This window comes from Somniosus microcephalus, chromosome 4 (assembly GCF_052327205.1).
Source record: "Somniosus microcephalus isolate GS21.2 chromosome 4, FLI_Smic_1.0, whole genome shotgun sequence".
In the NCBI taxonomy this organism is placed as follows: Eukaryota; Metazoa; Chordata; class Chondrichthyes; order Squaliformes; family Somniosidae; genus Somniosus; species Somniosus microcephalus.
Window position 1 is genome coordinate 24,795,716 of NC_140990.1, and position 13,715 is coordinate 24,809,430.

At 44.6% G+C, this 13,715-nt stretch overlaps 1 pseudogene; it reads left to right on the plus strand.

The window, feature by feature from the left end:
• The first annotated feature begins 10,165 nt into the window (after positions 1–10,165).
• Positions 10,166–13,715, plus strand: part of LOC147118433 (uncharacterized) — a 111,225-nt pseudogene continuing 107,675 nt past the window's right edge.

Consider the following 13,715-nt stretch of genomic DNA (forward strand, 5'->3'; position numbering starts at 1 on the left):
CTGACAGCGCCGTGTACTACTGCGCACTGAGGCCCACAGTGAGAAGGGCCTTGGGGCACCTCGTACAGAAATCGTGTTCTGTGAGATACTTTAAACTCGGCCACCAGGTGGCGCTGACAGAGTGCAAAATCAGACCGCCGGTCATGTTACATGAACCAATACTGACTGATGCTTTCTCAATATAACATAACGTGAAATTGCTTTTTTCTTTTTTTTTATACATTGATGGGATGTGGGCGTCGCTGGCTAGGCCTGCATTTAGTGCCCATCCCTTACTGCCCTTGAGAAGATGGTGCTAAGCCGCCTTTTTGAACCGCTGCAGTCCATAATGCTGTTAGGAAGGGAGTTCCAGGATTTCGGCCCAGCGACAGTGAAGGAACGGCGATACAGGTCCAAGTTAGGATGGTGTCTGGCTTGAAGGGGAACTTGTAGGTGGTGATGTTCCCATGCGTCTGCTGCCCTTGCCCTTCTAAGTGGTAGAGGTCGCGGGTTTGGAAGGTGCTGTTGAAGGAGCTTTGGCGAGTTGCTGCAGTGCATCTCATAGATGGTACACACTGCAGCCACAGTGCGCCGGTGGTGGAGGGAGTGAATGTTGAAGGTGGTGGATGGAGTGCCAATCAAGCGGGCTGCTTTATCCTGAATGGTGTCGAGCTTCTTGAGTGTTGTTGGAGCTGCACTCATCCAGGCAAGTGGAGAGTATTCCATCACACCCCTGACTTGTGCCTTTTAGATGGTGGAAAGGCTTTGGGGAGTCTGGAGGTGAGACACTCGCCGCAGAATTCCCAGCCTCTGGCCTGCTCTTGTAGCCACAGTATTTATATGGCTGGTCCAGTTCTGTTTCTGATCAATGGTAACCCCCAGGATGTTGATAATGGGTGATTCAGCGATGGTAATGCCACTGAATGTCAAGGGGAGATGGTTAGAGTCTCGCTTGTTGGAGATGGTCATTGCCTGGCACTTGTGTGGTGCGAATGTTACTTGCCACTTGTCAGCCCATGTCTGAATGTTGTCCAGGTCTTGCTGCATATGGACACGGACTGCGTCAGTATCTGACGAGTCTCGAATGGTGCTGAACAGTGTGCAATCATCAGCGAACATCCCCACTTCTGACCTTATGATGGAGGGAAGGTCATTGATGATACAGCTGAAGATGGTTGGGCCTAGGACACTGCCCTGAGGAACTCCTGCAGTGATGTCATGTGATTGAGATGAATGATCTCCAACAACCACAGCCAACTTCCTTTGTGCTAGGTATGATTCCAACCAATGGAGAGTTTTCCCCTTGATTCCCATTGACTTCAGTTTTGGTAGGGCTCCTTGATGCCATACTCGATCAAATGCTGCCTTGAAGTCAAGGGCAGTCACTCTCACCTCACCTCTTGAGTTCAGCTCTTTTGTCCATGTTTGGACCAAGGCTGTAACGAGGTCAGGAGCTGAGTGGCCCTGGCGGTACCCAAACTGGGCGTCAGTTAGCAGGTTATTGCTGAGTAAGTGCTGCTTGATAGCACTGTCGACGACACCTTCCATCACTTTGCTGATGATTGAGAGTAGACTGATGGGACGGTAATTGGCCGGGTCGGATTTGTCCTGCTTTTTGTAGACAGATTTTTAGCTCACATTTATGCTTATTAATACTTTACATTCATTTACAGTTTCATGATTTCAGAACTTAGTTAAGTGGGAACGAGATGTTCATCTCCAGAACATTCGGTTCACTTACCATTTTGCTCTATTTGTCAAGCTAGAAAACCTGGTTTTAACCCACTTCAGTGTTGAATATTGTGATATCTATTGAAGAATATAATATTTCTGCTATTCCTATCACGACCCTGCTTGCCCCGTGTGGTGATTATTCCTTGTTTAGTAAAAGTATTGTGATTGGTTGTTTGTTAACTGCCTTGGGATATATGTTGTAATCTCATTGGTAGTTGATGTCACATGATGTGTGGTGGCCACCTTAAATTCAGTTCTTTTCCAGCTTTGGTTGGGACTGGATGTGGAAAGATGTGCTGCAGATTTTAAAGTTAATAAAGCCTAGCTTTGGAAGGCAAATCTATTCTTTATTTCAATTTATTAACTTTATGTTAGAATGGAGCGATATCTTCAACCAGAACGATTCAAGGCTGACCCCAACTCTGCTGGAGTGGATGATAAATGGGAACATTAGTATTGTACATTTAAAAACTTTTTGGGCGTGTTGGATCAAGAGTCTCTAAATAAGCTGAATATGCTGATCAACTACATTTCTCCGGATGTATATAAATATATTTTGGACTGTAAAACTTATGAAGTGGCTATTTCTACATTGGAAAAGATTTTTGTTAAACCAAAGAATGAGGTATTTGCACGTCACCTTCTATCTGCCCGTAGGCAGCAGGTGGGAGAATCTTTGGATACTTATTTACAAGCACTTCGGTGCCTTAGTGTTAACTGTAATTATAAGGCCGTGACGGCTGAAGAATATAAGGAAGAATCGGTACGGGATGCTTTTATTAATGGATTACTGTCTAGATCAATTCATCAGCGGTTGTTAGAAAATAAGACTTTGGATCTTAAAAGTGCTTTTGAGCAAGCTTCTACATTGGATGTGGCTCAGAGAAGTTCGGATTCTTATGCTCTTTTTAATCAGCCTGCGACTATGGTTTCGGCAGTTTTGGATGAAAAGGAATTATGTGGACTTAATGGGAGTGGTTTACTAGATTCTGAAACAGTTTCTACTTCGGCGGCTGTTGCCTCTAGGATTCAGAAGTGTTATTTTTGTGGGAATATCCGGCACCCTCTTCTGAAGTGTCCTGTTCGGGAGGCTGTGTGTAGTAAATGCAGCAAGAGAGGTCATTATGCACGCGTGTGCAAATCATCAGGTTCAATTACCTCCTCCTCTCCTGGTGTGGGAGGGCCCTCCTCTACCACCTCCTCCTCTGTGACTATTCAGCCTTTAGATAGGGCGTTTATTGCATCAATTTCTGCTGCATTTGCTCATGGCCTAAACAAAGCTATAGTTACGGCTCAAGTTAATGGGTTGGAAGTGAAGGCCCGTATAGATACGGGCAGTACTGAGAGTTTTATAAGTCTTCAGTTTGCGAAGGAGAAGCATTTGAAAATTTCGCCTGTTACGTATCAGGTGTGTATGGCTCAGACAACCCTTACTTCACAAATAGCTGGTTGTTGCTTTGTGAAAATGATTCTTCCAGGTAATACGTATACTGATATACGCCTATCTGTTTTGCCTAATCTCTGTGCAGATATTTTGATTGGACATGATGTGCTTCAGTTACACGAGTCTCTTAGTCTTTCATTTGGAGGGACTAAGCCACCTTTATCTATTTGTGGATTAACCTCTTTATCCATTTCTCCATTATCACTTTTTTCCAATTTGATGCCGGATTGAAAGCCAATTGCTACCAAGTCAAGAAGATATAGTAGTCAGGATAGAGAATTTATTAATTCTGAAGTTCAACGTCTCTTATTGGAAGGAATCATTGAACCTAGTTGTTCACCTTGGCGAGCACAGGTAGTTGTCACGACTAACGAGAGACACAAGAAACGAATGGTGATAGACTATTCCCAAACTATTAATAGGTATACTCAATTAGATGCGTACCCTTTGCCTAAGATTGATGAGCTTATCAATAAAGTATCTCAGTATAAGGTTTTTAGCACTATTGACTTAAAGAGTGCTTATCATCAGATTCCTATTGTTAAGAAGGATCAACCATATACGGCCTTTGAGGCTGGTGGAAAGCTGTATCAGTTTTGCCGAATACCATTTGGTGTTACTAATGGTGTTGCTTGTTTTCAACGGGCAATGGATGCTTTTATAAGTGATAACTCTCTCTCTGACACCTTTTCATACTTAGATGACATCACAGTGTGTGGCAAATCAAGGGTGGAGCATGATTCTAATTTTAAAAGATTCCTTCAAGCTGCGGAAAAAGTTGGTTTAACTTTTAATAAAGAGAAATGTATCTTTTCGACTACTGAGGTAAATCTATTGGGGTATATTATCTCGGGAAACAAGATTAAACCAGATCCAGAACGTCTGCGACCATTGATTGATTTACCTTGTCCTACTAATTCTAAGGCTTTGCAACGAGTTGTTGGACTGTTTTCTTATTATTCTAATTGGATTGCAAATTTTTCACGGAAGATCTGGCCTCTTATTCGGGTTACGACATATCCTCTATCATGGGAGGCCAGGACATGTTTTGAGAATTTTAAAAAGGATATTTTAGGAGCAGTTGTGCATTCTATTGATGAGCAGGTTCCTTTTGTGATCGAGACGGATGCTTCTGATTTTGCAATTGGGGCTACTCTGAACCAAAATGGAAGACCTGTGGCCTTTTTCTCACGTACTTTGAACAATAGTGAAAAAAGACATTCTTCAATAGAGAAAGAGGCATACGCAATAGTAGAAGCATTGCGTAAATGGAGACATTATTTATCGGGGTGACATTTCACATTGGTAACTGATCAAAAATCTGTGTCCTTTATGTTTGATGTTAAACATTTTGGAAAGATCAAAAATGATAAAATAATGAGATGGAGGATTGAGTTGGCATGTTACCATTTTGCCATAGTTTATCGTCCGGGGAAGGATAATGTTGATGCTGATGCACTGTCGAGGGCTTATTGTTCTGTGATTCACGGAGATACGCTTATTAATCTTCACAATGCCTTATGTCATCCTGGGGTTACGAGGATGATACACTTCGTACGCAGTAAGAATTTGCCCTTTTCAGTTGAAGACGTCAAGCGGATGACTTCATCATGTTCTATCTGCGCTCGGTGTAAACCGAATTTCTTTAAGCCTCAACGAGCTCATCTTATAAAGGCTACTTCTCCTTTTGAACGTTTGAGCATCGGCTTTAAGGGGCCTCTTCCTTCAACTACTCAAAACCTATATATTTTTACTGTTGTGGATGAGTTTTCAAGGTTCCCTTTTGCTTTTCCTTGTGCAGATGTATCAGCTGCTACAGTTATCAAATGTCTGACTCAACTTTTTGTCATCTTTGGGATGCCTGCGTATATCCATTCGGATCAGGGAAGTTCTTTTATGTCTTCCCAGTTGAAGGAATACCTTCAGAGTCGGGGAATTTCTACTAGTAGAACTACCCCGTATAATCCCCAGGGTAATGGACAGTGCGAACGATACAATGGGGTGATCTGGAAGGCAGTTATGTTGGCTTTGACATCCTGGAACCTTAAGAATACACAGTGGGAAATGGTACTGCCTGATGCCCTGCATTCCATTAGATCATTGCTTTCAACGGCTACTAATGTGGCCCCCCATGAAAGGCTCTTTAACTATCCGCGGAGATCTACTACGGGATATTCGGTACCTTCATGGCTTACTATGCAGGGACCTGTGCTGCTTCGACGCCATGTTAGATTGTCAAAATATGATCCTTTAGTGGAGGAGGTGGAGCTGTTGGAGGCAAATTCCCAATATGCTCATATTCGATTCCAAGATTGGAAAGAAAGTACCGTTTCAATTAAAGACTTGGCGCCTTGTGGTGGCCAGCCCTCTTCTGAGGATATTGACAATAGTCATGATTTAGATAATGTGGATGCTGTTACAGATACTACGAATATCTCCAATCCGATTGCAGATAATTATACTTCTATTAGTCAGCCCTTGATGGATGTTTATGACCGTCCCAGTTTACCTTCTGATGGGATTTCTAATCCGGAAACCGTTGAAAATCGGGATATGGATAGCCTTCCTGCTGAAGATACTTCTGTGCCTTCTCGTGTGGGAGGGCAAGGAATTTCACCAAGGTTAAGAAGGTCGACACGAACAAGATATCCGGTCGACCGATTGAAAATGGACTTTTAAATTGATAGCAATGTTTTAAAATTGTTCAAAATTATATTATATTGTTTTAGTTGAGAGATACTTAATACTTATGTGCAATGTTATTATTTGTTGTTTTTCACTTAGTATTGTGTCATGTAAACAGTTTTACTCTTGTTGTGCATAGTTTTAGTTGTAAATAATTAATTATAAATTGTAAAGGTTATTTAGGTTGGAGTATATTTTAAAAGGAGGGGTGAATGTGGTGATTATTCCTTGTTTAGTAAAAGTATTGTGATTGGTTGTTTGTTAACTGCCTTGGGATATATGTTGTAATCTCATTGGTAGTTGATGTCACATGATGTGTGGTGGCCACCTTAAATTCAGTTCTTTTCCAGCTTTGGTTGGGACTGGATGTGGAAAGATGTGCTGCAGATTTTAAAGTTAATAAAGCCTAGCTTTGGAAGGCAAATCTATTCTTTATTTCACCCCGAATTTGTAACGAATGTGAATGTGACAAAGCCTTTACCGAGAGGCAGAGTAATATCATATGCGAAGCGGACATTATTATTGAATTCAGTTGCTCACATGTGGATCCCGTGTGACAACACTTCCCGCGGCAGCCGCACCCAGAGCTTCCGTTTGCTGCTCTCGCTCTGACCCGCCTTGCCTGCCCTGTGTTATTGGAGAGATTGCTGCCGCTGTTCCCTGTTTGGCATTGGTTGGATCAGCTGTGCAGTGGGGCGGGAATCAGTATTTCTGCTCCGACAGAGGATTTCCCGGACTGCAGAGTTACACACTGAGGGGGCGTCATGCGGAACTGTCTCCTACCGCTCCTCATCATTATATCATTTCTCAGTAAGTATTTCCTTGCCAGTAAAATCCATTCTGACTGCTGTAACCCAGATGTTATTATTGGTGAAATGATGATGATGATGATGATGATGTATATTACTATGATTTTATGTTAGAATGGAGCCAGCAAGACATAGTGGAACAGCCGATCCCTGAAATGACGTTTGAAGATGAAAGTAATGTCACCCTAACCTGCACCGTGAAAACATGCACTACTAACCTTTATGTATTCTGCTAGAGTCAGCATCCCGAGCAGACCCCAAAGTAAGTGGTTTATGTTAGTGCAGGGATAGTAAACTGGAACCCCGACTTCACTGACCCATTCTCTTCTACTTTTAATAAAACTACCAAGATCACCGAGCTAACGATCGGCAACGCCCTGATCTCCGACACCATTGTGTATTTCTGTACCATGACCCCACATTGCTGCAGAGATATAGCGAATCCCACACAAAAAACCCACACTGATAGTTCCCGTTAGTGCTCACCAGAGGGCGATCTCACACCGATAAACAGAAGCGATAATTAAGCCACCAGAGCGAGAGTCACAGAGACCTTGTTAAAAGGCCAATTAAACACAACACACAGGAACCGGTGACGTCCACCGGCGGAATTATATTCGTTGGAGATTTTAACTCGCATTTACAATCAAAATACATTGCGCAAAGGCATCTACGGCGCCTTTTGTCTTTCGATGCCCTTTCCATGCCTGCCTGTCCCTTCTCGACCCCTGTCTCCACTCTTTACCTACAATCGTATGAACTTTCTTCTTCGTCCAGTATTTAGTTCAACGATGTAAAACCTTTGCTTCTGCTCGACGTATGAATTCAGAATCTCTCCAACCCAGCTTCCCAAAAACAGGAACTGCAGACAGGGCAGTCAATAAACACAGTGGCCTGGAGATTCGTCTCGTCCATGGAACTGAATATCAGGCGCTGCCTATAACCGGCGGCCGATCCGATACCGTCCGTCTTGTGCCACCATCCGAGACGAATTTTTGGGCCAAAATGTATCACAATCTGCCCACCGACATCTGAACAGATCACAGAATATCCACCAGTTGACAATGTTCATTTTATGGGTCAGTGAGGTAAATGCTGTTTCTCCACCAGTTGTCACAATTTTGCAATCAATTGAAGGTTAATATTGGAAATCCACAATGGGCTGGGTCGGTACATCTGGCAATAATCACCACAAAAGCCATCCATCATATCGAAGGATTTAATTCTGATACTAGCCAATGGGCAGGACAAGTGAGCAGAAGGATGTGGAAGATGGGGAAAGGAATATTAAAATGTGAATGAACGATACAGTCTGAGATCCGGTTTCTGAAGCCAGTAACTGTACCGATGGTGGAGATCAATGTTAAAGGGGCGAGAGAGAAAAACAAACAGCCTGTATTTTGTTGCGTTTTCTGTGCCACATCTATTTCTAATACATAGAAACATAGAAGATAGGAGGAGGAGTAGGCCATTCGGCCCCTCGAACCTGTTCCTCCATTTAATGAGATCATGGCTGATCATCCAAATTGAGTACTCTGTCCCTGCTTTCTCCCCATATCCCTTGATCCCTTTAGCCTTAAGAAATATATCTAACTACTTCTTGAATATATTTAATAAGTTGGCTTCAACTGCCTTCGTGGTAGAGAATTCCACAGGTTTACCACTCTCTGGGTGAAGAAATGCCTCCTCATCTCAGTCATAAATGGCTTAACCCTTATCCTTAGACTCTGACCCCTGGTTCTGGACTCCCCCGCCATCGGGAACATCTTTCCTGCTTTTAGTCTGTCTAGTCCTGTTAGAATTTTATAAGTTTCAATAAGGCCCCCTCTCATTCTTCTAAACTCTAGCGAATATAAGCCTAATCGACACAATCTCTCTTCTTACGTCATTCCTGCCATGCCAGGTATCAGTCTGGTGAATCTTCGCTGCACTCCCTCCATGGCAAGAACATCCTTCCTCAGATAAGGCGACCAAAACAGCACACAATACTCAAGCTGTGGTCTCGCCAAGGCCCTGTACAACTGCAGCAAGATATCCTTGCTCCTGTACACGAAATCTCTCGCTATGAAGGCCAACATACCATTTGCCTTCTTAACCACCTGCTACACCTGCTGCCTTACCTTCAGCAACTGGTGCACAAGGACACCCACGTCTCGTTTCACTTCCCCTCCCAATCTATTGCTGTTCAGATAATAATCTGTCTTCCTGTTTTTGTCACCAAAGTGAATAACCTCGCATTTATCCACATTATACTGCATCTGCCATGCATCTGCCCAATCACTCAACCTGTCCAAATCATATTGGAGTTTCTCAGCATTCTCCTCACGGCACACACGCCCACCCAGCGTTGTGTCGCCTGCAAACGTGGAGATATTACATCTAGTTCCCTCGTCTAGATCATTAATAAAGATTGTGAATAGCTGGGGTCCTAGCACTGGTCCCTGCGGTACCGCACTAGTCACTGCCTGCCACTCGGAAAAATACCCGTTTATTCCAACACTTTGCTTCCTGTCTGCCAACCAGTTCTCTATCCAAGACAGTACCTTACCCCAATCCCTTGTGCTTTTCCTTTACACGCTAATCTTTTATGCGGGACCTTATCGAAAGCCTTCTGAAAGTCCAAATACACCACATCCACTGGTATCCCTTATCTATTCTACCAGTTACATCCTCAAAAAATTCCAGTAGATTTGTCAAGCATGATTTAACTTTTGTAATCCATGTTGACTTTATCCAATCCTGTCACTGTTTTTCAAGTGCTCTGCTATTGAGTGAAACTTGTGAGGAGTTTCTCCCGCCCTCCTCTGCTCCCGGGCAATTTAAGCACATGAGCGGTAAATTGCATAAAAACGCCAATGTGCCGCCCCTCCATTCTCTCCCATTGGAAATCCAAAATCTGAAGATTATGTATCAGTAAATAAATCATTTCAGGCGCAAAGAAATTATCAGACAGAATTTAAACAGCATTTTAAATACAATCCACAGAAGGGGTCGATGTTCGAAAAGCATTTTAAATTACAGGGAGAGTTTATTCTTTCAGTCTGTTCAAATGTTTGTTCAGTAACAACAGACGTCATCGTTCTAATATCACGGATCCAGAAATCACTCCTTCAACAGACGGAATCATTGTTATTTCAGTAGTTCACTGACCCGTGAAGGAAAGTTCACTGGGGTCGGTAAAAATAACGTATTCTAAAGAATGAATTGCCCGCGGAATAAAACAAACCCGTTACCAATTATGTGCTTTCCGTTCAGAATGAACAGCCAAGGGTTTAATTCCCACCGGCCTATAAAAGCGGAACCATTCCCCTATAAACACACTGACTGTGGCCCAGCTCGGGGTGTTTCCATTCACAGGCAGCCAGCTCACCACCTATCGGTCTCACAGCACCACTGGGGACACCAGGAAGTGAGGTGAGAGCATCCTGAGACACGACAGCAGATTATTGAGGGCGGGGATTAGAACGGGTGTCTTCAAATATCCAACCATCCTTTTACAGAGCGGACAGCGACAATGCGGCTACTCGGCATCTGGGCTGTGTGGGGGGCATTTCTGACAGGTAATTGTGGACCAAACACATTTCATCTTTTCTCTCATTTCTAACATGGTTTGAATCTTAATTGTAAACACCCGCCGGTCTGATCTTTTCCTTTTTGAACATGTTTTTCAGACCTGAGTCTTGGAGATTCTGTCACTCAGCCGCTGTCCTCGGGCGTTAAGACAGAAGGAGAAGCGGTGACTTTAAACTGTACCTATGATACTACACAGAGCGGCTATACTTTATACTGGTACCGGCAACACCCAGACACACAGCCCGTGCTTATACTGTGGAAACACTCGGGCGGTTCTGAAGATAAAGCAGATTTTGCTAAAACCCGTTTCTCTGCTGAGCTCCAGACCTCGATTAAATTCACCAGTTTAACCATCTCCGGGCTGCAGCTGACTGACGCTGCCGTGTATTACTGCGCCCTGGGACTCACAGTGATGGAAAGCAGTCTCACCCCTGTACAAAAACTGCCATCGAACTGCAGGGCGGAGCTCCTGTCTGTTGGGGTTGTGTGGAATCGCGGGCAGGTGCAGCCACAATGAGCAGCGCGCTGTCAGGCGCTCAAACACACACCGAGAGGAAACCACATTAACCTTGGATCAAACTGTCACCCAACTGTTTCCAGGAGAAGCCGAGAAAACAAACTGCAGAATCCAATCGGCCCGAAAAATCGACCACATAATGAACCGACCGATTAAACTGTCCTTCCTGCTTCTGATCAGCTGTTTTCCCTTAAAGTCATGGGCCGAGGTTCAGATCAGCTCCAAGAAAGAGGTTGCTGACAGAGCCAGAAACTTCCTGCTGGTCGCTCCGTTTATAGGGTAGGATCTGGTTCCCATATTCCGCCTGAGCTTGTTATTTCATCCCGTATATACAATCGAACCCGGATATTTAATGAGAGCTCTCTCCGTGTGGCAGTTTCCCCTCGGGAGACTGGAATAAATTGTCTTTCAGTGGTTCAGCTGGTTCACACCCAGACATTTCTGCAGCTACCAATCTGCTCAACAACACTCTCACCGCCACCTTTGATGCCCTAGTCCCTACTAAAACAATTACACTCTCTCACCCTGGCCGTTCGCCCTGGCACGGCTCTCATCTTCGCTCGCTTAAGTCCAAGGGACGCAGACTTGAACGGACTTAGCCATTCACCTCCAGATCTGGCTGGGCCATGTAAAGCAATACCGGGTCGTGCTCACGTCTGCCAAAATTGCTCACTATTCCAGAATCATTCTAGAATGCAAAGATAAACCCTGGCTACTATTCTCCATTGCTAACCGTCTTCTTAAACCCCTCTCCCCTGTCTCTTCCACGCTCACCTCTGACAACAGGTGTGAGGAGCTCATGGACTTCTTTGTCTCTAAGATTGAGACTATCTGTCCAGCCGCCTCTGCCATTTCCCTTCCTTCCCCTAGCCCACTGGGCCAAATTTCCTGTAAGTTTCCTGCCCGAGCCCTGAACTCACATCATTCTCCAATTTTTCTCAGATCTCCCCTCATGAGCTGTCCGAACATCATCTTGTCCATGAGACCCCACTTCCTGCTTCCTCGACCCTATTCCCACTAAACTGCTATCCACCCAACTTCTTTTTCTGGTTCCCATGTTAGCGGACATGTTAACTGTTCTCTCTCCTCAGGTACTGTCCCCCTCTCCCTCAAATCTGCCGTCATCACCCCTCTCCTCAAAAAAAACGTTGATTCCTCCGTCGTTGCAACCTCTGCCCCACCCGCAACCCCCCTTTCCTCTCCAAAGTCCTTCAACGTGTTTTCGTCTCGCAAGTCCGTGCCCATCTTCCCGCAACGCCATGTTTGAATCTCTCCAATCAGGTTTCTGCCCCTGCTACAGTACCGAAACGGCTCTCATCAAAGCCATAAATGATATCCATTGTGACTGTGTCAAAGGTAATCTATCCCTCCTCGTCCTTTTTGACTTGTCTGCAGCGTTTGATATGGTTGATCACTACATTCTTCTCCAACGTCTCTCCACCGTAGTCCAGCTGGGTGTGAATGCATTCGCCTGGTTCCATTCCTATCTATGTAATCGAAGCCAGAGAATCACCTGCAATGGCTTCTCTTCCCGGTCCCGCATCGTTACCTCTTATGTCCCCCAAGGTCTATCCTTGGTCTCCTCCTATTTCTCATCTACATGCTGCCCCTTGGTGACATCATCCGAAACGCAGCGTCAGTTTCCGCATATACACTGTTGACACCCAGCTCTACCTCACTGCCAATTCTCTAGACCCCTCCATGGTGTCTAAGTTGTCAGGCTGCTTGTCCGACATCCAGTTCTGGATGAGAAGACATTTGCTCCAATTAAATATTGGGAAGACTGTGGCCATTGTTTTTGGTCCCCGCCAGGAACTCCGTTCCGTAGCCACTGACTCCATCCCTCTCCCTAACATTTGTCTGAGGCGAAACTACACTGTTCGCAATCTTGGTGTCATATTTGACCCAGAATTGAACTTCCGAGCGCATATCCACAGAATAACTTAGACAGCCTCCGTAACGTCGCCGGCCTCCGCCCTTGTCTCAGCTCATCCGCTGCTGAAACTCTCATCCATGCCTTTGTTAACTCTAAACTTGATTATTCCAAATGCACTCCAGGCTGGCCTCCCACATTCTACCCTACTTAAACTTGAGGTCATCCAAAACTCGGCTGCCCCTGTCCTAACACGCTCCAAGTCCCATTCACCCATCACCCCTGTGCTCACTGACCTACATTGGCTCCCGGTTAAGCAATGCCTCGACTTCAAAATTCTCATCCTTGTTTTCAAATCCCTCCATGGCCTTGCCCCTCCCTGTGTCTGTAATCTCCTTCAAACCCACACCCTGAAAGATCTGCAATCCTCTAATTCTGCCCTCTTGAGCATACCTGATTCTTATCACTCAACCATTGGTGTCCGTGCCTTCTGTTGCCTAGGCCTAAGATTTGGAATTCCATGCCTAAACCTCTCCGCCTCGTTGCCTCTCTTTCTTCCTTTAATACGTTCCTTAAAACCTACCTCTTTAACCAAGCTTTTGGTCAGCTGCCCTAATTTCTCCTTATGTGGCTCGGTACCATTTTTTTCTGATAACACTCCTGTGAAGCGCCTTGGGACGTTTTACAATGTTAAAGGCGCTATATAAATACAAGTTTTTGTTGTTGTTGTTGATTTAAGCAGGCATGAAGAACAGAGCTTCCCACACTGCAAAGCGGCCTAGAAAAGGCCGTAAGTAGACCACAGGCCATGCTACTCCATGGGAGCACTGTTGGAACATACGCAACTCGCCAACCACTTTAATCGTCGCTATCTGTCTTTATCTCTTTCGCATAATTTCAACTTTTTATTAAGAAATTTTTATTTGAACGGTGTTGTTTTATTTAAATTAGCATTGGTTCAGGTAACGGGACGTCACACAAACATGGCCGCCAGTACGTCTCAAAAGCATGGCTAACATTTCATCACACAACCATGCCCGACTACACATCACACATCCATGGCCGACAGCACGTCACACAAACATGGCCGATATTACGTCA